Here is a 26,864-nt window from a genome sequence, read left to right as displayed (position 1 = left end):
TATATGTTATTTGGAATTAACATGTGGGTGTGTTTTCATGAAATATATTGGTGTGGAAGTGTTGGAGAAGGCCAAGGGGCAAAGTTGGAATTTTGGAAATTTATTTCGGGAATTACAAAACAAGGCTTCTAACCAAATGGGCTCAAAAATAAAAAGGAAAAATGAGGCCCAAATGGGAAGGCCCAACCGGCCAAGCAAGGGTCCAAGCCATTGGATTAATTAATTCCCGTGTGGAATTATATAATCATATTTATCCTAAGAAGGTTCAAGAGAAACCAAGAACAACACACAAGCAAAAGAGAGAGAGAGAGTTTCGGGTGGAAGAGGAAAGAAAAGAAAAAGAAAGAAAAAAATTTTGGAGCCAAATCCTTGATTCAAAAATCCAATTCTTGTGAAATTATTACCAAGTGCAAGACCCTCTACAAGATGGTGTAAGTATTTTGGCAAGAAAGTGATTTTGTAGCAAGTGGAAAACTTGAAGAAAAGGTGAGAAACAATTCATTTTCTTATGTTATTAAGTTTGGTTTATGTTGTAATATGTAGAATTGAGTAGAGTGTATGGAAATATGAAAGTTTGTAAAGTGGGTATGTTGTTTGAAAGTTGGCTGTGTGTATGCATGAATTGCATGTCCATAATGACTTGAATTTTTGTTGAAATCTAGTGTAGTTATGGTAGAAATTGTAATAGAAATGAAAGTGGAATGAATTAGTGAAAGTTGGAGAATATAGTATGTGGCCGTGTGGTGTGTGTGGATGATGGAGTGTGAATTTAATCTTGTTAGTATGTTAAGTGTGTTATGGTGAAATGAATGGAAAGATAATAATTTTTATTGTCATGAAAAAATGATTATTAAGTTGTTGTAGGAAAACATGCAAGTTTATTATAATTATGTAAATGCGGAAGTGAAAGTAGGAAGATGCAAATTATGGTTATCATTGATGAAGTTGGAAGGTAAGAATATGTTATGGATGCTTATGCTAAAAGATTGGAAGTTGTGGGTGAAATATGCCCTTGGTAGGAAACTTGTATATTGCGTATATCTTATGTATATCTTGTGAAAATGGTATGATATACCTCCGAAATATGTTGTAATGATCTTGGTAAGTGTTGAATATGAAAATGGTAGGGTTGGTTGGGAAGTGTAAGGTGGAAATGAGAGATGTTTCGTTATGTCGAAAAGGTGGTGGTTAGTTATGCCATACTTTGTATTTTGTGATATATGTTGTTGTCATTGATGTTGTTTCTGGGTTGCTGTGTTGATAAATTGAGCCGAGCTAAGTCTCGGGGATGTTATATGTACAGAGGAAATGTTGCCGAAATTTCGGTAGGCAAGTATGTAATAAGTTTGGATTATTAAAAAGTTTGAAATTAACAATTGGTAAACTTGACCATTTCTAGATTCTGGACGAAATTGGAATCGAAGCTCAGCGAGCGTAAGGCGCAATTGAGGTATGTAAAGTCTTGCCCTTCTTTCTTAGGCATGTTCCAAACGTAATAGGCTCGGCCGCGAGCCTTCAGTACGACTCCGCTCCTCGGAATTTGAGATGGAAATCCGCTCCAATTCCTTCAGTAAGATTGAATCATATTTCTTATAACTTGTCCCTAAAGTAAACTTTTGTATAAAACTTTCCTAAACGGAGTCGGAATACTTCCATATGATTATGGGTGACCTCATAAGGTCTATTATTAGTAATTTACTTATGTTGCCTCGAGTTGGTCCGAGGTGGGCCCACAGAGCCCCGATACCTATTGTATGATCTAAATTGTCTTATTTCTGTCTGATTTTCATAAGTAACATCTGGACTATTATTCTGATCACGATATGACTACTTTTTATATAAATCTTACAAAATGGTTTTTGACATCTGAAAATCTGATTCTGGTAATAATCTGTCGTGCCTTCCCGAGTAGGATATAGGCGCGTATCGTGCATACTATTCGGATACTTTGATTTGACTCGCCGCTTGGCATACTTCAGTTCAATTGAGTCAGTATGTGTGTGGTTTCTCATTAATCTGTTCGTGGATGCCTCAACGCTTCCTTCACTGCGCCCGGGCCAGGTTCTGTGATTCGTGCACTTCCACCGCATTGTTCACCGCGTCCCTCGGATGTACGGGCCGGGATCTGTTTATATCTGATTCTGATTTGATTATGTGATATGTCGGAGATGGCGGCCAGGATGGCATTTGATCTGATCTGTCTGTCCACCGCGTCCCGTACTAAGAGGGCCGGGTTCTGTTACCGCGTCCCTTATGAAAGGGTCGGGATCTGATTTATGATATGTATGTCTGTATATGCTTATGACTCTGCATGCATGATTCTGTCTGTTATAACTCTGTATGTCTGATCTGAATTATGATTCTGTCTGTCACACTTCTGGAAATCTGATTTGGATCACGACTCTGTCTGTTGCACTTCTGTACGTCTGATTCGGATTACGATTTTGGTCAGCCATACTCTGCACTCCTGATCTATGTTAGGACTCTATCGGCTATGCCCTGTGCCTACGATATATATATACTGTGGATCCGTCCGTACACTCTGTAAATTCTGCTTCGGTTTCGGGTTCGAGTCCGTCCGATATATCTCTGTATTTATGATTCAGATTATGATTATTGTTGTTACATTTCCGCTTTACATATTCGGTATATTTCCGTACTGACCCCTTGTTCTTCGGGGGCTGCGCTACATGCCCGCAGGTACCGACGCACCTGGTGATACGCCGCCAGTCTAGGACACCATTTCTACTATTGTGGGAGAGCTCCTTTGATCCGGAGCTTATACTTTTGGTATATCCCTTTTCTGCTGTATATTCTGTACATATGTCTAAGTTGGGTACGACGGGGCCCTGCCCCGTCATATGATTTTGTATGTCTGTTAGAGGCCTGTAGACATGTTTGTGGGTTGTGGGTTGTCACTGTTCTGGTAGGTACGTGTGAGATTGCGACTTAAGTGATCCTGCTTGATATGATAGCCTCAACGGCTTATGTATAAAGCTATGTGTGTACATATAATTTGTGCGACGTATGTTATACCCGTATGAACCTATGTATGTTTAATTTAATTAATTGGTTGGTACACTAATTCTGTCCGGTAGGTACGTATGGGTGTCCAGTTAGGACACCAGTCGCAGCCCACGGGGTTGGGTCGTGACAAAACAGTACCGCGAATGGGATATTGATAAAATTTGCTATTTACAAAAGTTCAACTCCTACTCTCTTCACTTGTTACTAAGTTTTAATGTGCAGCAGAGTAATAATAGGCAGAGTCGAAGCCTTAATAGCTCAAAATGTACTAACGGACTTTTAGTAAATTTAACTTGTGCTCCACTAAAGCAAATTAACAAAATCTTATAGGAGATGGTAAAACTCAAATGTATACACAAACGGTTGAGAGATTTATTATGACATGTAGTTTATCAGTTCATTAGAGCAAAACAGTGTGCAATAACCACAAACAGTCAGTCTTATCCAGTTCCCCTAAGCAGGAAATGCTTGGAAGCCTTCAAAGAACTAAACTTCATCAAAAACTAATATTATCTTACTACACCTTAAAAAGCACAAGGAACACCAAAACCGCAAGAAATATTTAAAGATTAAACAGCTTTAGATTGGTTCAAAATTTGATATTTGCAGGATAAAGTTGACTGTGTGAAAAGACAGGTTCACATAAATAAATTCCTACGGAATCTAGTGTCTCGCCTTGAGCTTTATTTATAGTCATAGGAAAACATACTCGAATAGGAAATTGAGAAATTAATTTCACTGAGCCTTTACTGCAACAGAAGCTAGGAGGTTCACAAAATTTGCAGTTTGGAACTTTCTTTAAAATGGAAGGACTACAAGGTAGTTCTTTGATATTCCAATAACCCATCAGCGTTGACCTATGTCTTGCAGAATTCTAGTGTAGTTTAGTAAGAGTCAAACCTAGGAAAATGGGATAAGTAATGTAACAATATGATTATGATCAAACAAAGACCTCTAACAGTTGTTAGTGGTTGGCATAACATATCAACTATAGTGAATAACTATGTAGCTGCACCTTTAAATTCTTAAAGTTAATTTATGCTAACCTATTTCATACACACTGGCACATTGAGTTGGTTGTTCCTTGGCAGGAGGAGTAGAAAGTCCGTCTGTAATGAAGATAGTAGTTGGCAATGGAATCAAGTTTGGAGGTTCAGGGAAAGAATTTTCATAAAGATGACGCCTTTTTGTAGAATAGGCTGTGCCACTATTTTTGTCAATTGGAATTTTTGCAATCCTAATGTTTAATTTAATGTTAAAGCACAGATGTCAATTTACCATAATATAGAATAAAAAGTGCAAGCATTGAGCATTATAACTAAACATATAGGACAAAAGAAATCGAGAATTTACCCCTATCAATCAGAGTATTTTCTTGCTTTCTTTGCTTGAGGAAATTTGACTTTGAAAATCCTGGGAAAGCCAAAGTGGTCGATAATTAATTTTCTAGAACAAACATTCTATTGAAATCAAACCATTAGAAACTTCGATAATTGTCACTACCACCGAAAAATAGAAGTGCAATAAAAAGAAAACAACCACAACCAATCTTCGCATCAACCTAATATACATGCAACACCAATAGTTAATCCAAAATATAAAAAAATAACAACTCTTTCATTATATAGTAGTATTATACATCTTTATTATGAGGACAAACATTATTTTAACTAACCTCAGTCAAAATAACCAAATCTGTTTAACCACAACAGCTGTCTCTATCATATAATGCATATGCACAAGAGAAACCATCAAATAGAAACCCCTTGTAACAATTTTGGAGGGATATCTTCTGGTACATTTCTTGGATACCTGTCAAGTTAAACCCTATGGGTTACTGGGTAAATTTGGAAGATAGATGGGAAGGTGCAGCGATTCAGAGTATGAGACCTATTGAAATAATTCACAAAACATTCTCCTCTAGCTTGAATTGAACGTCATATAATTCTAACAATGGTTAAATGACTAATATTCTGTGTTGAGACTTCAGATTCAGGAAATTTACTTGAATATGCACAAAAGCGACAAAGAGGCCCACACAGATATCAAAAAAGATTTCAAGGACCAAGCTATCGCTAAGGCAACTGCAATATCAGTTCTTCTATTACTTGAATGAATAATAAATAAATAAATAAATAAATAAATAAATAAATAAATAAACAAATAATTTCCATCAAAGAATGCCAAGAATGATTACTGGCAATTTCAACGCTCACACCAAGTTTAAATTAGTATCTATTATTTCATTCAATCACAAGTTCTCTTTGTAATTAGGTTTCAATAATTTTATCGTATCAGCTGCAACTGTACAGAGATATCTGTCAGCGAATATTGTGTTTTCTTCAACCGAGTTTGTCATTTCAAAATTAAATTTTACAATTTTTTTATTTTTTGAAGCAAACCCACCACCAGAAAGCTAAGCAAACAAACAAAAAGAATAAGAAGAAAGGAAGCAACCAAAAGAACCCACCAGAAAATCGGGAGAAGCAACAAACAATAGCTCAGCAGTACCATGGAAAAAAGGCCAAAGAACATTGAAGAGAGACTTCATGAAAATTCTGATAATAACAATGAATTTAAAGCATAAAATTGGTAAATTTGAAGAAAATTAGGGCAAGAGGGAGGGGGAAGCATACCTCAAGGGTAAAGACGAAGACGGACACTTCCAGAGACACGAATTGAGGGTGAAGAGGAAGATGGACAGTTCCAGAGGTTTTAGAGTGAGAAAAAATCTGGGATCTGTGTAGGATGTATGTAGAAGGAAAAGGATCTGTGTAGAATATATGTAGAAGGAGAAAAAAAGTTGGATCAGATAAAATTACCGGAATACCCTTTATCGTACCAAGAACCTTCACTTATTATTATTATTACTAGATGGCCTATGCTCGTGCTGCGCATGGGCCAACCATTTTGAATTATAGTGTATATATGTATATGTAGTTGTGTTTAGATAATGATAATATATATATATAAAAATATTATGTTCAAAATACGATTAATATAACATTGTAGTTTGTGCTCCGTATCTAAAACTTTATTTTATTCGTGTTTGCTACGAAAATTTATTAATACTTTTTAAAAGAGAAGATTTGTTTAAAAGAAAACTATTTTCTTCTCTTTGAGATAAAATAATAACAATATTTAAGCATCAGTTGATACTTTCAATTTTAATTCGATTAATTTAAAAGTGTAAAATACTTATTATTTTTTATCAAATTTTGATTTGGATAATTCTAATTCAAATTATTAAATTACTTTTACATGTTTGAACGAAACAAAGTAGAAATTAATTTTCTATTTAAACGAAGAAATGCTATTTTTAAATTTTTGGTAAATATTCTCGGTTTAACTCATTTTACTTATCATGTTGTCTTTTGCATGGTTTTTTAAGGAAACGTGAATTAGAATTATAATTTGACTAATTTATCTTATTCATTATTTGATCTTCATTTGATATTAATCTCTTTTCACATTTATTTTATTTGATCTCTATTTAATATTATTTTTTCTTTTATGACATTAATCTCTTTTCACATTTATTAGAGTAAGGAAAAAATGAAAAAGTAATTAAATTCTATCTTATTTTAATATATAAGTATTTTAAGTATATTGCTGTACAATAATTTCATTTGCTTCCTCTAATGGGTTGATACGCATGTGACAATGAGTCCATCATTATTGATTTAATTGTTTAATTTTCTAAGCATTTGTTTTTTTAACATTGTTTGTTTTATTAATATGAGATTCGCCTTTTTTTTTAATATTGCTCTATTCTATTAATATGGGGTTCACTTTTTTTTCCCGTGAGTTTGGATGTGGTGAGTTCCACTTTTTTTTTTCTTCCTTTTTTTTATTGCTCGATGTTATTTAGTAAGGGGCCCACCCTTTTGTTTAAAGGACAACGGACGATGAAGTATGGGTCTAAACCCATGCTTTATATATATATATATATATATATATATTTATTTATTGGATTCACCTTTTTTTTAATATTGCTTGATTCTATTAATATGAGGTCCACTTTTTTTTCGTGAGTTTGGATGTGGTGAGTTTCACTTTTTTTTCTTTTTTTTTTATTGCTCGGTGTTATTTAGTATGGGGCCCACCTTTTTTTTTTAAGGGACAACAAACGATGAAGCATGGGTCTAAACCCATGCTTTATATAGTTTTTTATTTTTATATTGCTTGATGTTGTTTAGTATAGGGCCCGCCCTTTTGAACATTATTAATTTGCACTATTTTTATGCATAATATATATATGTTCAAAACACGATTGATATAACATTGTAATTTGTGCTCCGTATCTAAAACTTTATTATATTAGTGTTTGCTAAGAATACAAAGTCTGAACTGTTTTTTTTACATTGTTTATTTTTTTAATATGGGATTAATTTTATATATATATATATATATATATATATATATATATATATATATATATATATATATATATATATATATATATATATATATATATATATATTGTTTGATTTTATCAATATGGGATACTATGTTCAAAACACGATTAATATAACATTGTAGTTTGTGCACCGTATTTAAAACTTTATTATATTAATATTTGTTACGGATACGCATGGTGTTTAATATTGGGCTCACAATTTTTTTTAACATTGTTTATTTTTTTAAGGTTCCACTTTTATGAGGGGAGCCCAAATTTTTTATTTTTTATTTTTGTGAGCCTGTTTGATATTTGGGGGGGAGCCCAAATTTATTTATTTTATTTATGAGGGGGCCCAAATTTTTTTTTGTTATGGAGGGGCTCACGACGGACGACGAAGAGCGAGTAAAACTCACTCTTCTAAATAGTAGAAAAACGCACGGGCACAGGCCCCGACTTGTTTGTTGCACGGGCATATGCCCGGCTTGTTTTTGTTAATCAATCCTTTCAAAAGGTTCTTCAACATAATATGTGAGACTGATTGTAGCCTTCAATAAATAATTAAAAAAAGCTATCAATGTAAAGTCGAAAGAATCTTTTCTCCTTAGTGAGGGCAAAGACCCTAGGATTCTTAAAAATATACAGTAGGTGCATTTCAAGCTCTTGAACATATGTGCTATCTGCTAAACACGAACAAATCTCAAATGAGATGCCAAAGCAGGCATACCATTCACACAGAAAGACGAAAAGTCACTATATTCTTTAGCTGGAGGTATACTCTCATATGACACAACGTGAAACATGCATTACTCTCAACCTTTTTGTCTTTGTTACCCGTCATGTTGGCATTACAGAACAAGCAAACAAAGAACTTGCAATTAGATTAGCATTTTCAATAAAGTGACAGTAGCTCTCAACATAGATTTTTGATAATCAACCAAGCAATAGCTTTCCATTTGCTCCTCACTGATCTTCTTGTCATCAGAATCTCCAGTAGAAGAACGCCTGAAGAATAAATATGTCACTATAACCAGTCAATTTCTTGTCATCAGAATGTCCAGTAGAAGAACGCCTGAAGAATAAATATGTCACTATAACCAGTCAATTTCCTATAAATTTGGTGAAGCACGATCAAGAATGTTGCCTTCAAAAATCTAATTAGAAATGTAGTTTAGAAACAATCCTTTTTTTGGTTTGATAGGTAGTTTATAGATGCACAAACTATAATCAATAATATCTGAAGGTAAAAATACAATTATGTCCATTTAGCAAACAATCGTGAAAATTGATGGTTATATACTTCACTGACCTATGAGCTTATGCATCATTAGTAATTGAATACCAAGATTTTTTGTTTTACCTTCTCAAAAGAATAAGGTAACTACGCCCTGTGTTTTTTTGGATCAAATCCGGTGATAATTATCCACCCATGTCCTTCCAAAGCTGGGTAGGTGATCTACAAGGGCATCTCTGACCGTTTACTCTTTTACTTCACATAGCTTTTCGTCTCGTTAATAGCTGAAAGTTTTCAAAAAATCGATTATCAAAAGATCGAATCACTAACTTCGAAAGTATCTGCTTCAGCTTCAGCCACTCGAATTTTCGATATTCCTTTTTATTTCTCATCAACATGATGCACTCAAAGAAGAGGTTACGTACCTTCTCTAAAGAATTCTTGACTAAATGCCTTAAGAGACATAATCAAATTTGGCATACACTACGAATAGAATTTGATTTCCAGATTGACTTGCTCAACTCCAGCATCTGCAGAATTAAATAACAAAAGATAAAGAATGAAGACGCGTGCAATTAACAATACACTATATATAAGCAAATAAATAAGCAATCCAGATATTATAATTGTTGTTGTTGTCCCTTGGAGGTCCGAAAGGTATAAGTCCTCACTGACTTAATCGATTTGAGCGACAATCATCTTTGTATTTATTCACTATGTACCTTGTTATTGATTCCTTTAGTTGATTTGAGTGAATACTTTCACATCAGACTTAGCTAAATCACGTAATCTGCACATGAAAGCAATTCTTTATGAAACACCAGTGAACCCGAAAAACACCTAGCATAGGCAAAAAGCAAAAACAAAGATACCAGACAATATTATAATCCATTCAAGTTTTGTAGTCTACAATATATAAAGATGATAAACAGAGGACGAACTGCTTTAGCATCCGACTTCCCAACTTGAATGAACACTGGAAAAGGCAAATACCAAAGTCAAAAGATGGACCTGGAAGCAATTATTTGAGACAGTAATTATCCTTTTCTAATTTTCTATGAACCCGCAATTTGATAGGCTTTCCTCGTACCTATGAAAAGTAGCACTATTAAAACATTCTGTTGTACATAAATGTGATTATAAAGATGTACATAGTTTGGTTGATATGAGAAATATAAGAAACTTAAGAGTGAGAAACACATTAGATGACTCTTTAACTTCTAACACTATTGATTTAGTGTACAAACTGTGAATACTCGCATCTAAATAAATTCGGATAATTTGACACTAAAGGGAGGAAAAGTATTACTAAAAAATGTTAAAGCAAAAGACTTGTACTAAATATCCGACAGGCGACATGCCAAACTACTGGCCATAACATTCGACTAATACTCCTTTAGTGATATTGACATTACTTAATGTATACATGGCATATAAAATAGTTTTGTTAAAATTGTATGCTAATATCGTCACACCTTTTACTTTTTTATATATCATTTAAATATGTAAAAAAAATCAAATTTTTTTAAGGTTCTATGTCCAAATTCACACCGAAAATTAGATACTTTGACCCTCGTGCTCCGAATCGTCTCACATACGGTGGGACCGAGGGAGTATAACTTTATCATCTTCTTTCCCCTTATCACCTTGTGGCTCCTTATTAGGTTCAAGCACAAACAATTCAAGAGAATTTCTAGAGACAAATATAACCTTACATGGCAAGTGAGGGATGGCTCAGTGGTTAAGCACCTCCACCCACGACCGGTAGGTCCTGGGTTCGAGTCACACTGGAGGGGAAGTGTGGAAACACTATAAATCCTCCTAAATGGGTGGAAAAAAAAAACCATATTCATTAAAATGACAACTTCAAAACGCTCATAATATCCAAAGACCGAGTAATAAAGCCAAAATCATTCCAGATAGAACCTATCAATGGGAAGTAAGGAGAACAATCAGCAATTAAATTTCCAACATGTAAAGAGAAACAATTTATCGAGGTAAATTATTATCGAGGTAAATTATAATGAAGGCAATGTAGCAGGGAAGAACATTAAATGTACAAATGTGAACAAAGAGATTCATCTACCTAAATTCAGCTCGTTGCAGAAGTTAGTTGTGTGTATTACTCAAGTAACAAAATTCTCTGAAATTGTACCCTGCACATTAGTACTTCAATATAAGAAGATATTAACTTGGAAAAGAGGCAACTAATACTATTCCTAATAGAATATTTTAAGCAAATCTTGATTTTATAATTACTCACGGCTCCCTACTATACAACTAATGCTTTGTACCTAATGTTGAATCTGTTTGTGAGAAGCAGAGAGAACTTCTCTTGATATAAAAATTGGCAGAATCATAGGACGAAGCATTAGATGATTAAACGTTAACTGAACTATCCAAAGACGCCACGTTCCAAATTCGACTCTGCTTGCCCGTTATCGTGTTAAAAGTGTGTCCTTTTTTGTCAGGTGCTCCAGTCTATATGATTCACATCTCGTAGCCCTTTTGTCAGCCTGTGTATTTTCAAGAGTTTGATCATTTTTATGATTCATATTCGACAGTTCTACAGCTATTCTCCGATTATTTATTTAAGGAATAAGGCCTGGAAAACACTAAAGTTAAATTTGAGTTTCATGTTTTATGTTAAGCATTACTAATTACATGTTTAGCATTGACGAATATGAATACATATTTACATGTTAACATTCGTCAATATGCATATATAGCACGTAAGTTGAGTTCTACCTGCGGAGATCAGAAACAAAAACAGCTCAGGCAAGCGTACAATATGTATACCTAAATAAAAGGAGAAAAGGAAAACCAGGTAAGGGTAACTTACCAGTTACCACACTTGATGCTGCACAAGCACACGAACACGTAATGGTCATAACTGAGAGGAAAAACTGTAAAAGAATCCTTCTCCTCTGTATTTTTTTTTTCCAATTTTCAACTAAAAATTTCAATCTTTCCCGCGACATTGGTAAAATTCAGAAAGAAGTTGGAGTTTGACGAAAATTATGAACTAAAAGTTTCATCTTTCCTTCAACAACCACGAAATTTAGCTAAGAAAATGGAAATTTTGAAAAGGGAAAGAAAGTTCAGAAGATGATGGAAAAAAAGAAACTGAAGATTAGACAAAGACTAAAGAGAGGAATACCTGAACTTGTAACAACCAATTGAGAAGATGAAGAGAAGTGAAAGAGTATTTTCTGGAAGTCTGACGGATTTGTCTAGGTTGAAAGAATATTTCCAGATACTATGATTTTGTGGCCGTGCAATAAAACCCACTTGGAGTGGTTTCTAGCTGACACCTAATAAAAACTATACAGTTGGAAAAAGTGCAATTACAATAGCTCATTGTACAACTCTTACAGAAGTGGTCCTCCAAGAGACATGTGCACACTTACGGTAATACCCCTGGGGTGGACGACGAAAACTAATGAAGACTCATGCTATGCTACGGACCACGAAAACGACGCGAACAGGTGATTCTAATATAGTAGAAATTATTATTATTATTATTATTATTAGATAGTCTATGCCCGTGCTTTGCACGGGCCCAATATTTTAGATTATAGTGTATATATGTATATATAGTTGTGTTTAGATAGTGATAATACATATATATATATATATATATATATATATATATTATATTTAAAATACGATTAATATAACACTATAGTTTATGCTCCGTATCTAAAACTTTATTATATTCATGTTTGCTACGAAAATTTATTAATACTTTTTAAAAAAAAAACTATTTTCCTCTCTTTGAGATAACAATAGCAATATTTAAGTATTAGTTGATACTTTCAATTTTAATTCGATTAATTTAAAGGTGTAAAATACTTATTATTTTTATTCAGATTTTGATTTGGATAATTCTAATTCAAATTATTATATTAATTTTACATGTTTAAAACGAAACAAAGTAGAAATTAATTTTCTATTTAAACAAAGAAATGCTATTTTTAAATTTTTGGTAAATATTCTCGGTTTAGCTCATTTTACTTGTCATTTTGTCTTTTGCATGGTTTTTTAAGGAAACGCGAATTAGAATTATAATTTGACTAATTTACCTTATGTATTAGTTGATATTCATTTGATATTAATCTCTTTTCACATTTATTAGAGTAAGAATAAAAATAAAAAAGTAATTAAATTGTATCTTATTTTAAAATATAAATATTTTAAGTATATTTATTTTTGTAAACATAACAAATAAATGACATAGCGGAATATCAAATACAACAATTAAATATTTTGACGAAAATTAATAATATGAGGTCCATGTTTTTTGCTGTGCAATAATTTCATTTGCTCTCACTAATGAGTTAATATGCATGTGACAATAAATTCACTATTATTGACTTGATGGAGATACTTTAGGAATTATATGAATATTGTTTGATTTTTTAATATATGAGGTGCACTTTTTTTTAATATAGAGTGCACTTTTTTTTTCATGAGTTTGGAGATGGTGGGGTCCACTTTTTTATGAGTTTGGAGAGGGTGGGTCCACTTCCCCCCCCCCCCCCCCCCCCTTTTTTTAAAAAAAAAGAGTGACTGATGACGAAGCATGGGTAAACCAATGCTTCTATATGATAGAGAAATATAAATATAATAAAGTATTTCTATCTACTTTTTAGAAGAGTTGGTAATATAAAGTATAAAATGTCATTTTTTTGCCCTTAAATAAAAAAGTGAGTGGGACCACAAAGGATTTTTTTGCCCTTAAATAAAAAAGTGGGACCGAACCGGCCCTTCTATATAGTAGTAAAGTAATACATATATTATGTTCAAAACATGATTAATATAACATTGTAGTTTGTGCTTTGTATCCAAAATTTTATTATATTAGTGTTTGCTACGAATACAAAGTTAGCAAAAATTTATTAATACTTTTTAAAAGAGAAGACTTATTTAAAAGAAAACTAATTTTCTCTCTTGGAGATAAAACAATAGCAATATTTAAGCATTAGTTGATACTTTGAATTTTGATTCGATTAATTTAAAGGTGTAAAATATTCTATTGTTAATGTATGCAGATTGGGCCTAAACAATACCTATTATTTTTCATCAAATTTTGAATTAGATAATTCTAATTCAAATTATTATATTAATTTTACATGTTTAAAATGAAACAAAGTAGAAATTTGATTTTCTATTTAAATGAAGAATTTATATTTTTTAATTTTTAGTAAATATTTTTGGTTTAACTCATTTTACTTGTCATGTTGTCTTTTGCACGATTTTTTGAGGAAACGTCAATTAGAATTCTAATTTCACTAATTTACCTTATTAATTATTTAATCTCCATTTAATATTATTTTTTTCTTTATGACATTAATCTTTTTTCACATTTATTAGAGTGAGGAAAAAATGAAAAAGTAATTAAATTCTATATTATTTTAATATATAAGTATTTTAAGTATGTTGTTGTACAATAATTTCATTTGCTCCTACTAATGGGTTGATACGCATGTGGCAATGAATCCATCATTATTGATTTAATGAGATGCTTTGAAAATTACATGAATATTGGTTGATTTTTTAATATGGCATGCACTTTTTTTTACATTGTTTGTTTTTTAATATGAGATTCACTTTTTTTTTAATATTGCTTGATTTGATTTTGTTAATATGGGGTGTACTTTTTTTTCCCGTGAGTTTGGAGATGGTTGGTTCTACTTTTTTTTTTAATATTAGTTGGTGTTTAATATGAGGCCCGCACTTTTTTTTTTTAAAATGGAACGGACGATGAAAAAGTTGAGACAACCAGCTCTTCTATATAGTTAAAATAAAATGTTAAAAAAAATCTCCAATAAGTAACATGTTCCTAAATTTAATTATTTATAAGTATGAATTTGAAATAAATAAAAAGGATTTACTAAACATATATTATTAATGTAGAACTAAATTTTGTCAAATGAAAAAGGAAGACTGTGTAGCCCTTGCATAAAGTAAATTAACAGTTAAAAGAGGAAGCACCAAAATGATATAAAACAAGAGAAAGTAGTAATTCATTTGAAGTTTAATTCGTATATTTCAGTTCTCAGGTTTAGAAAATAGCTAAAATTGTCAATTGTAATTGCAAAGTAGAGTGGGGCCCACATGACAAAAAGCATTTGTCAAATGGTAGTAAAGAAATCAAGTGGGCCTACACATTTAAAAGGAATAGTGCCTAAGCGTGTGAAGTAAAAAAAATCAATTAGACCATACTTTTAAAAGAAATAGTACCTTATCCATATTTTTTAACTTATTTATGTAAATGCCATAACAGACGATGAAAAGGAACAAACCAGTGCTTCTAATATAATAGTAAAGTAATAATATATATAATAAATAAATAATATAATATAATATAATTATAATAGTAGATAGTAGATAGTAGAAATAGAAATCTATCTATCTATATATTATATTATTAATATTATTACTAGCGGGGTATGACCCGTGCTCCAGCATTTTACATTTTAAGGTGGTGGATGCTTTGCAGTCAGTGGTGAACTATAGCAATAAGGAATCAAAATAAATGATTAGAGCTACGACTATATTGATGTAAAAGTATGTTGAATAAGTACTTATTGTGTTTCACGTGCAGTATCTACGAAGACTGTAGTATATCTTTCTTTATAAAGGGAATAATTAGGATCTGCACAATGTAGTCCCAAATTGTATTACATTTAGCTGGAAGCTAAAACACCATACCACTCTGCAAAACATCAAACATCACTATCTCAAATCACCACTGCTAACAGTAAGCCGTATAAATTTATCTAGCCATCATTGTGCATAAGAGATACTCTTTTTCTATAATATATGCAAAAGTCTTTAAATACATCGTCCAGTAGAACTATCCATATTTATAGTACTCTTCATCCATGAGGAACATCAATCGCACTTTAGACAACATAAATACCTTCTGCGACTGGAATAGATTTGAGACGTCAACAATTGATGAACAAATACATATGTTAATCTTTTTTAAGTAGAAAATTAAGAAGCCTGGAGCATTACACCAAGAAAATACAGATGTACATCAATATGTGCAATAGTTACTTTTTCTCTCCAAACTCATATACTCCATCTGAACACACACATCAATAGCTAAAGCACTAACATTCTAATTAGCAATAACATCATTTTTTTAAATCCTTATTCAGTCTGTGTTGCTTTCCCCCTCCACTTCCAGATTTTGAATAATAAATTACCAAAACATGCTTCATATGCATATCAATTGTACGTAGCAGTACAACTAATCTGATTAACAATATCTATTTTATAAATTCTTATTTCAATATCTTGTTGCCCTTTTCCCTCCAATGCCAGATGTTAAATTCAATCAATCTAAATTCCCTGGACATATTACACAAACACAGCACCCAATTGTTAAACACATGCAAATAAATGTAAATCTGAGCAGAGATGGATCCGGAATTTTGAACTTTAATGGGCTCTAGATTTCAGGACAGTGACATCAAGTGTTAGTTACTAGTTTTAAAATTTTCTATATATTTAGTGGATGTCTTAATACAAATACAGGGTATGTTACCTTCTAGCTCCATCCCTGAATCTGAGCAAGTTACAATATGAGGAAAAAAAGCTAGAAATACTCATAGTATTTTTTGTCAAGGAAAAGGAGTCGAATCCATTGTGTAGATGAATGGCAGATTGGCCCTCTTTGATAAATCCAAGTAAAACAAATCAACACGTTGTGGATCGAATTCATGGCCATCAGCAAAGCAAAACAGTCATCACATGTACATCCAAATTCATCATTCCGACTGAGCAGTAGTAGTGCCAAGTTTAGTAGTCGACATTTTCCATAGTGAGAGAGTTCAAGCTACCTTCAAAAATCAAGTGAACACCTTTCAACTAAAGAAACCGAAACTGTGAGGAGTGCAAAAAATAGATATTAGCAAGTGAAAAAATAGAAGTTAGAGTTGTTTCAACTATCGCACAAATATTTAACAGATGAATAACCTTTTAGTCTCAATTTCAATGCTTAGACCACTAATGGAGACAGAATCGTGTTCCCCGGTATTAATACTGTTCAGTACAAGAAAAAATGTTATATCGCAAAACAACAAATTTTAATTCCGAAATGAAAATATAAAGTAATGCATTTTATAAATGTAAAGAAATAATAATCAGAGAATGTAAAAGAGAGTAAAATAAGTAAAAGATTGACAAAAAAGGAAAACGGGGATAAAAGTCACTCCCTCTCTTCACTTTTATTTGCCCACGTTAACATATCAAGAGAAAGAGATTTTTCTTCTACTTATTTTACCGTTTATATTAATTACTCATTTTCAAATCATTTTTGAGGCTATTGAGACTATACATCAATAAATATGGATATTATGATAAAATAAATACTTCATCTATTAATTTTTAAAGAACGTGAAAAGCCAAAGTGAACAAGTGAAAATGCACTGAGGGAAAAAATATGTGTAGGAGAATTAAAATTGAAGTGCATACGTGTATATATGAGAAGAGAATAAATACTCAGTACTATGACATAGTCCAAGTGGGATTAAAAAGTAGTTGTTTAAAGTGTACAATTTATATAACTTTTGGTACAAATTTGCATTGTTATTGTTCGTCCTTTCGTCACGTTTAAAGTATTGACAAAAAAGAAAAACGGGGATAAAATTAATTCCTTTCGCTCACTTTTACTTGTCCATGTTAACATATCAAAAAAAAAATTGTTCTTATTATTAATTTTACCCTTTACATTAATTATTCACTTTTAAATCATTTTCCAAGGCTATTGAAACTTACACCAATAAATTTATGGTAAAATACATACTCCCTCCGTCCAATATTACTTGTCACTTTCCCTTTTGCACGCCCCTTAGAAAATCATAAATAAAAGATATATTTTACTATCTTACCCCTATCTCTCTCCAATAAATACATTCTAATCAAAATTGACTACTTTTAAGAACATTTGTTACTAAGGGTAAGATGGGAAAGATTTGATTAGTTTTATCTTGCTTTTGTAAATGAACAAGTAATTTGAACATATATTTTTAGTAATGTGGCCAAGTAATATGAGACGAAGAGGGTAAGATGGGAAAGATTTAATTAATTTTATCTTGAAAATGAACAAGTAATTTGGACATATATTTTTAGTAATGTAACAAAGTAATATGAGACGGAGGGAGTACTTCATTTATTAATTCTTAAAGAACGTGAAAAGCCAAAAGCGAATAAGTAAAAGTGCACGGAAGAAATAAATATGTGTCGGAGAAATAAAACTGAAGTGCATACGTGTATACATGAGAAGAGAATAAATATTCAGTACTATGACATATGTCCACGTGGTATGAAAAAGTAGTTTAGTAATGTAACAAAGTAATATGGGACAGAGAGAGTACTTCATTTATTAATTCTTACAGAAATTGAAAAATCAAAACGGAACAAATAAAAGTGCACGAAGGAAATAAATGTGTCAGAGAATTAAAATTGAAGTGCATACGTATATACATGAGAAGTGAATAAATATTCAGTAGCCAAATATATAAATATAAATTAATATATAAATATAAATTAATATATATATATATATATATATATATATATATATATATATATATATATATATATATATTATATTAGTATGTAATATTATATAAGTAAAGTAAAGTAATAAATAATAAATAAAGTAAAGTATTAGTATATTAGTATTAGTAAAGTAGAATAGAATATCTTTTTACAGGCAAACCTTTTTGTTACTCAACTGATGCTTCATTCTAAATTTCAAGATATTAAGCAACGTTTTGATTAAAAAAATATAAAAGCAACACAACAGTTGGTATTGTAACCAACTGCCAACTGAAGCCAACGGTAAAAATAAATTCAAACAAGAATTCCTTCTCCTTTTATTTATTTAACTATTATTCTTGAATAATACTTATATGTTATTGGCAAAATTACTCGGTGTATCTTCTTTGAGGTAATTATTGATAATAATAACTTTTTTATTTATTTATATTTAGTAGCTAAATTAATTTTCTAAATTATCATTGGTAGCTATACCAAAATACACAACTTCCTCTACCCACTTGGGTTCGAACCTAGCCGACCACATTATTTTTCTTACATTTTTTTTTACACTTCTTCTCCTTTGTATGAGTGTATCTAAGTGTATACAACATCAAGCAGCTGTGGTGGAATGGTTATTGGGTGTGGGTATCTAAATGTATTTGGCTTCATATGTATTTTGAATTTACACAGTCCATTTTGAAATTTTATTGAAATACATTTAACTTCGCGGCAACTCGAATACATTCAACCCTAAACCCCAATATTTGTCTTAAAAAAAGCCATAAATAAATAAATTAAAATAAACGACATTAAACATCATAATAACACTTTAATACAACATATGAGAGTCCTCATCCATTGAACACATAATCAAAAGAGTTTTAGAACAAGTAATGGTACTTAAAAGGTCAATATTTGCCTAAAAAGCCACAGATAAATAAAATAAAATAAATAAAACAAAAAAGGTCAAAAATACCCCTGAATGATCAGAAATGGATCACATATACCCTCCGTTTGCATTTGGTATCAAATATACTCTCGCCGTTACCAAAGGAGGCCACTAGTATCCCTCCACTTAATGGCTGGCCATTTAAGCTGACGTGACAGTGCCACATGTAAAAATTATCCATGTAGACGGCCATGTCAGCCTCTCTCTCTCTTCCGCTTTAGTTCAAGGGTATTTTTGACCCCTTTTTTTGTAGTTTTAATTTTTTTTCTGAATTTTCTATACCACCACACATGCTCCACACCTCCACCCTAAAAAAACTTTTTAAATTTTTTTCTGAATTTTTTATACCACCACAAATTCGAATACAACTCAAAAGAAACAAAATGTACACCTATGCTGGAATAAACGTTTAATATCATGCAGCAGTATGAGGATTCTATTAGCAAACCGTAAATTTCCTCAGCAGTCATAAGATACACAAAATAGAAAAGTACCACCCACCGCATGTAAGCATAATAGCTGTAGAAAAAAAGCAAATCTAAGAGTTGTGCAAACTAAAAGGAATGAAGTTAATGCACTTTTTTACACTTGCAGAGGATAAGAACTGAATAATTCTCATTATAAAAGAAAAAAATGCATAATCTTTGACACCTACAGACATTAAGAAAAGAAAGTATGCTTTCATTCACCAAGATTATTGGCCTAGAAGCATGACAGAGAGAATGCTAAAGACTGCTTACCTGTTAGACCTTTCAAAGGCACTGTTACAGCACACCAGAACATAGCTGATGTCTCCTGAAAAGGAAAATATTTTTTTCAATCAATAATATTTAAATCCAGAGAATAGACAACAAAAGTATACTCCAAACAAATTGTTCTTTAGACTCTTCCGCTTATTTTTTTCCCGTTATGTTTTCCATTAAAGTTGTTTCCGCACCCTACCCCTTATATTCAAATCCACCTCGTTCAGTTGCTACTTTTGTTTCTCCTTTTACTGAACAAAAGTCTTCATTTTTTTGTTGTCTTCTCCAATTTCAGTCAACGTTAGTGTTAGGAGAGAACTAGACTACTTTTCATTTTCAGCACATGACTGGATATACACCTTTCCAAATGTTGGCTGAGAATTGCGTGCAAATGATTCTTTCACTTAGATTCTGAACATTTGAATATCTTGCATTGATAGGAACTCTTTGCTGGATAAGAAATTCAATTGTTTAGTGAGTTCAATCATGTAAAAATCAAATATAAGTTGTTTAACTTTACCAACAACACAACTATTTGATGTGGTTGCATGGAATTTTGTTTAAAGCTGTAATTTGTATCTTAACTGTTTGGTTTTTGGTTTTTTCCTTCGTATGTGGAATTGGATTAACAAAACTCAATCTAATTTGGATCATGCCACTTTTGCCCAAAATCTCATCTATATATAAGATCAATTTAGGTCTTATTTTTAGAACACAGGAGTGAATTCATAGCAGCCATATAGAGAGAAAAACGTGAGAGAGAAAGTAGATTTTCGTCCAGAAATTTTCTGCTACAACAGTCCACTTTAAATTGTGTTTCTGGATTCGTTAACCGTTCGATCGTGCTGAAACTTGAACAGGAGGTTCTCAACATCTGGTTCTTCAATTTCAATGGTGAAGATTGAATTTTATGGTCTGTAGCTTTAGTTTTCATGTACGAATAGTAGCTCATATTTGGGGGGTAAATTCTCTCCTTTTTTCACTAGTTTTGGTCCTATCTTTTATGTATTGTTGCTCCGTATTTGGCTTTGTTGTGGCGATTTGGAGAATATTTTCGTAACTCTTGTGATTATAGTGGAGCTTTTGTGGGTCGGAGGTCCCGTGGACGTTTCCTCTTCGCCTTGAAGGGGTTTTACCATGTAAATTCGATGTTTTTTGCTTTCAATTTATTTTTCCTTACTTTGCTATTTCATTGTTGGTATAGCTTCTGCCCGGATTTTAATTTGTGTTAGTTTATTGTCTTCTCTTGGTTCAAATAGTGTGAGAAGTTTTGACTTGGGTATTTCTTCGGCTGTTACCTCGTCGTGTAATTTGCTTATTGCTTGTTTCTTCCCAATAAAGTGGTATTAGAGCTTGTGGTTGTATTGGTTGTGTTGATTGTCTATTTGAATGATGGAGTCAAATATGAGATAAATGGTTTGATTAAATGGCAGTAATTACCATATTTGGAAAAGCAAGATGAAAGATCTTCTATTTGTCAAGAAATTGCATTTACCTGTGTTTGCTTCTAAGAAACCCGAGTCTATTAAAGATGAGGATTGGGAATTTGAGCACTTACAGGTTTGTGGCTATATTAGGCAATAGGTTGAAGACAATGCTCAAAAACATATTGTGAATGAGACAAATGCTAAAAGCTTGTCGGAAAAGTTCGAGACACTTTATGCTTCGAAGACTGGCATTAATAAGTTGTTCCTACTGAAAAATAGACAAATATTAGATACAAAGAGGGCAGTCCTATTTCTGATCATATAAATGATTTTCAGGGTTTCATTGATCAGCTGTCTGGAGCGGGTGTCAAGTTCGATGAAGAAATATAAGGACTTTGCCTTCTTAATACTTTGCCAGACTCTTGGGAAACCCTTAGAGTTTCTTTGACTAATTCTGCTCCCAGTGATGGTATAACTATGGAATATGCTAAGAGTTACGTTTTGAATGAAGGGATGAGAAAAAGATCTTAAGCTTCGTCTTCTTTAGCTTCACACTCCGATGGTTTGGTTATTGAAGACAGAGGCAGAAGTAAATTCATTGGTCAGAATGACAGAGGCAAAAGCAGAAGCAAGTCAAGAACCTCCAGGTACAAGAATCTTACATGTGACTATTGTCACTTGAAAGGGAATATCAAGAAACATTGCTACAAGTTTAAGAGAGACTAGAAAGAGCAAAAGAAAGAAGGCGATAATGAAAATCGTGTTGATGTTGTTACTGAAAATGATCTTCTTGTTGCTTGTGGTAAGAATGATATCAATCTTATTTGTGATGAGTCTACCTGGTTTGTGGATTCAGGTGCCACTTCTCATGTCACACCAAAGAAAAAATTATTTTCTTCTTATACTCCGGGTTATTTTGGAATGTTATGAATGGGCAATGATGGTGAGATTGAGGTATTTGACATTGGCACAGTTTGCTTGAAAAGTAAGAACGGTTCAAGGTTGGTTCTTAACAATTTCAAGCATGCTCCAGATATTCATATGAATTTATTTTTTGTAAGAAAGCTTGATGATGATGGTTATGATCAAACCATTGGTGGTGGCCAGTGAAAGTTTCTTAAAGGCTCAATGATTGTGGCTCGAGGTAATAATATATCTGACTTGTACTTATTTCAGGGCTCCATTTGTAGTGACTCGGTAAATTTGGTGGAGAATGATACTTCATCAGAGTTATGGCATAGAAGGCTGAGTGATATGAGCGAGAAGGGGATTGATAATTTGGCTAAGAAGAATTTGCTTTCTGGAGTAAAACAAGCAAAATTAAAGAGATGTGTTCATTGCTTAGCCGGGAGATAGAAAAGAGCTTCTTTTCACAGTCATTCGCCTTCAAGAAAGCTGGAATTGTTAGAGTTGGTACATTCTAATTCGTGTGGTCCTTTTAAAGTAAGCTCTCGTGGTGGTGCACTTTACTTTGTGACTTTTATTGATGATCATTCTCGCAAACTATAGGTATTTTCTTTAAAGTCCAAGGATCAGGTACTTGATGTGTTCAAGATTTTTCAGGCCTTGGTTGAGAGACAGACAGGGAAGAAACTAAAATGCATCCGCTCAGGCAATGGTAGTGAATACATTGGTCCCTTTGATAATTATTATAGACAGCAAGGTATTCAGCATCAGAAAACTCCTCCAAAAACTCCTCAGTTAAATGGTCTAGCAGAGAGGATGAACATAACTCTAGTTGATAGGGTTAGATGTTTTCTTTCAGATGCTAAGCTGCCAGATTCATTTTGGGCAGAAGCACTTAATACTGCTACTTATGTTATCAATTTATCTCCTACTGTTGCTTTGGATGGTGATGTCCCCGATAGAGTTTGGTTTGGTAAGGGTGTCTCTTATGCTCATTTGAGAGTCTTCGGGTGTAAGGCTTTTGTGCATGTTCGTAAGGATGAGAGGTCAAAGCTGGAAGTTAAAACTAGGCAATGTATCTTCATTGGTTATGGTCATGACGAATTTTGGCTATCGTTTTTATGATCCAGTTGAGAAGAAACTTGCTAGAAGTCATGATATTGTGTTCTTTAAAGACTAGACAATTGAAGATTTTGACAAAGTTGAGAAGGTTGATTCTCAGATCAATGAAAGCTTAGTTAATGTTGATCCAGTTCATGTAACTGTTACACCTGAAGAAAATCTTCAAAATAATGAAGATCAAGTTGATAACGAAGATGGTGATCATGTTTAGAACGACTAGCATGATGTTGTTGATGCTCCAGTGGAAGATGATATGGTTGGCCAGCAACCAGCTGCTATTGATGCTCCAGAGAGTTCTCTCAGAAGATCTATTAGAGAGAAAGCACCTTCATCTCACTATTCTCCCAATGAGTTTGTACTCTTGACTGATGGGGGAGAACCTGAAAGTTTTGATGAGGCTGTGGATATTGAAGAAAAAGAAAGGTGGTTTGATGCTATGCAAGATGAGATTAAATCCTTGCATGATAATCATACATTTGATTTGGTTAAGCTTCCTAGAGGTAGAAAAGTTTTGGAAAACAAGTGGGTTTTTAGGGTGAAACATAAAGATGGTAACCCAGTTCCACGGTACAAGACTAGATTGGTTGTTAAGAGCTTTAATCAGAAGAAGGGAGTTGATTTTGATGAAATCTTTTCTCCAGTTGTGAAGATATCATCCATTCGGGTTGTTCTGGGCTTGGCTGTTTAGATGTTGAGCAAATGGATGTTAAAACTGTTTTTCTTCATGGTGACTTAGATGAAGGAATTTATATGGAGCAACTAGAAGGTTTTGAAATCAAGGGTAAAAAGAACTATGTTTGCAAATTAAAGAAGAGCTTGTACGGTTTAAAACAAGCTCCCAGGAAGTGGTACAGGAAGTTTAGTTATTTTATGAGTCAACAGGGCTTCAAGAAGACTTCTTCAGATCATTGTGTTTTTGTGCAAAAATTTTCTAATGGTGACTTTATCATTCTATTGCTTTATGTTAATGACATGCTTGTTGTTGGTCAGAATGCTTGTAGAATTCAGAAGTTGAAGCAAGAGTTGAATAAGTCTTTTTCTATAAAAGACTTGGGACCAGCAAGGCAGATTCTTAGCATGCAGATTGTTCGTGACAGAAAGGCCAAAAAGTTGTGGTTAGCACAAGAGAAGTACATTCAGAAAGTACTTTGCAAATTCAACATGGATAGAGCTAAGGTTGTCAAAAAATCTTTAGCTAATGCACTTCAAATTGAGCACGAAGCAGTGTCCTTCCAGTGATGGTGAGAAGGAAGATATGAAGAAAGTTCCTTATGCTTCAGCTGTTGGCAGTTTGATGTATGCGATGATTTGTACAAGATCTGATATTGTTCATGTCGTTTGTGTTGCCATCCGCTTTCTTTTTAATCCGGGAAGAGGGCATTGGAATGCTGTGAAGTGGATTATGAGATATCTTTGTGGCACTTCTAGTCTAAGTTTGTGTTTTGGGAGAGGAAAGACTATTCTTTGTGGGTACATCGATTCAGATATGGCCGGTGATATTGATACTCGTAAGTATACTTTAGGCTACTTGGTTACTTATGCAGGGGGAGCTATGTCTTGGCAATCTAGGTTGCAAAAATGTGTTGCTCTATCTACTACAGAAACTGAGCTTATTGTTGCCGTTAAAGCTCATAAAGAGTTGCTTTGGATGAAGAGATTTATGAAGGGACTTAGCTTTGCTCAAGAGAGGTATGTGCTTTATTGCGACAGTCAAAGTGCTATTTATCTTGGCAAGAACTCCACATTTCATGTAGGTTAAAACATATTGATGTGAGATACCGTTGGATTAGAGATGTGTTAGATTCTAAGTTGCTTGAACTTCAGAAGATTCACGCCAATGATAATGGCTCGGATAAGTTGACTAAAGATTTGCCAAGAGGGAAGTTTGAAGAGTGTTACTTAATCACCGGGATGGCAGTTTCCTCCACATAGTCAGGGGAGGGGGGGGGGGGGGGGAATTGTTAGGTTTTGGGGTTTTTCCTTCCTTTGTGGAGTTGGATTAATAAAACCCAATCCAATTTGGACCAGGCCAATTTGCTCCAAAATTTCCTCTATATATAGGATCAATTTAGGCCTTATTTTTAGAACATAAAAGTGAATTCATAGCAGTCATATAGAGAGAAAAGCGTGAGAGAGAAAGTAGATTTTCGTCCAGAAATTTTCTGCTGCACCAGTCCGCTTTAAATTATGTTTCTTGATTCGATGACCGTTGGATCGTGCTGAAATTTGAACTGGGGTTCTCAACATCTGTTTCTTCGATTTCAACCGTGCAAATCGAATTTTGTGGTCTGTAGCTCCAGTTTTCGAGTACGAACAGTAGCTCGTTTTTAGGGGTGATTTCTCTCCTTTCTTCACCATTTTTAGTGCTACCTTTTATGTATTGTTGCTCCGTACTTGGCTTTGTTGTTGTAGCCATTTGGAGAACATTGTTGTAACTCTTGTTGATTATAGTGGAGCATTTGTGGGTCAAAGGTCTCGTGGATGTTTCCTCTTCACCTTGAAGGGGGTTTACCATTTAAATTCAGTGTTTCTTGCATTCAATTTATTTTCGCTTGATGTGCTATTTTATTGTTGGCATAGCTGCTGCCTGGATTTGCATTTGTGCCAGTGTTTATTGTCTTCTATTGGTTCAAATAGTCTGGGAAGTTTTGGCTTGGGTATTTCTTCCGCTGTTACCTCGTCGTGCAATTTGGTTATTGCTTGTTTCTTCGCAATATTAACTGTAGTTAAATTTGTGAATCTCCTTTGTAATAAAGAATCATCATATTCTTTTTTTAAAATTTATCTATCACATGAAGTAGAAATACTGACATAAAAAACAATACAAGAAAGCAAAATCTGTAAAATTATGACTGTATGGAAGCAAGAAATATTAGTACATATTCCACTAAGAGAATAATGAGTAAGTGGTTCAAGTAAAAGTCACTATCTTTCTTATATCTTGGCCTAGCAAGAGGTAAAGTAAGAACTGATTGAGCTAATTTCCCTCCTCTTATTAGAACTACTACAGCTAATCTAAAGTGTACGAAGAGCTTAACCCCGTAAGTAAAATTGATTGATTGTAAGAAAACATACATGCATGAGCAAATCAGCTAAATTAACTGACATGCATGTTGAAAATCCAAGAAAAACTACCCAAAAGTTATGATGCACAAAATTTTATTCCAAATTGGATTGGGACACAGAGAAAAACAAAAAAATGTGTCAGTTTTTTCCAGCTTATTGTTCTTAATAGCAAGAAACTGAAAAGCACCAAAGAAATCCAATCCAACCTTCAGTTTTTCTTTTTCAAATTTTAGTTCATAAAAGATAAAATAAAAAAGAACCAGCTAACTAACATAAAAAACTGAGCAAAAATTAAAAAGAAGAAGGAAGAACAAAAACTCACCTGGATAAGAGAGAGACAGAGGAGCTAGTGGTGAAAGTGAGATGGGAAAGTTTGAGACGGAAAAGGGTGGTGAAAAAACAAATCCAGGTGTTGCTTGCAATTAGACAC

At 33.1% G+C, this 26,864-nt stretch overlaps 1 long non-coding RNA gene across 1 annotated transcript; it reads right to left on the bottom strand.

Annotated features, from left to right (window-relative positions):
* Window positions 1-7,553: 7,553 nt before the first annotated feature.
* LOC132611532 (uncharacterized) lies at window positions 7,554-11,856 on the bottom strand. The gene is made up of 6 exons (XR_009571708.1): window positions 11,503-11,856; window positions 10,747-10,816; window positions 9,383-9,450; window positions 9,086-9,190; window positions 8,787-8,944; window positions 7,554-8,431 (listed from the first exon to the last, which is right to left on the bottom strand). It is a non-coding gene; the product is annotated as an uncharacterized LOC132611532 (long non-coding RNA).
* Between the last annotated feature and the right edge of the window lie 15,008 nt (window positions 11,857-26,864).

This window comes from Lycium barbarum, chromosome 9, assembly GCF_019175385.1.
Source record: "Lycium barbarum isolate Lr01 chromosome 9, ASM1917538v2, whole genome shotgun sequence".
In the NCBI taxonomy this organism is placed as follows: domain Eukaryota; kingdom Viridiplantae; phylum Streptophyta; class Magnoliopsida; order Solanales; family Solanaceae; genus Lycium; species Lycium barbarum.
The sequence above is the reverse complement of the archived record's forward strand: the minus strand, read 5'-3'. Positions and strand labels throughout refer to the sequence as shown.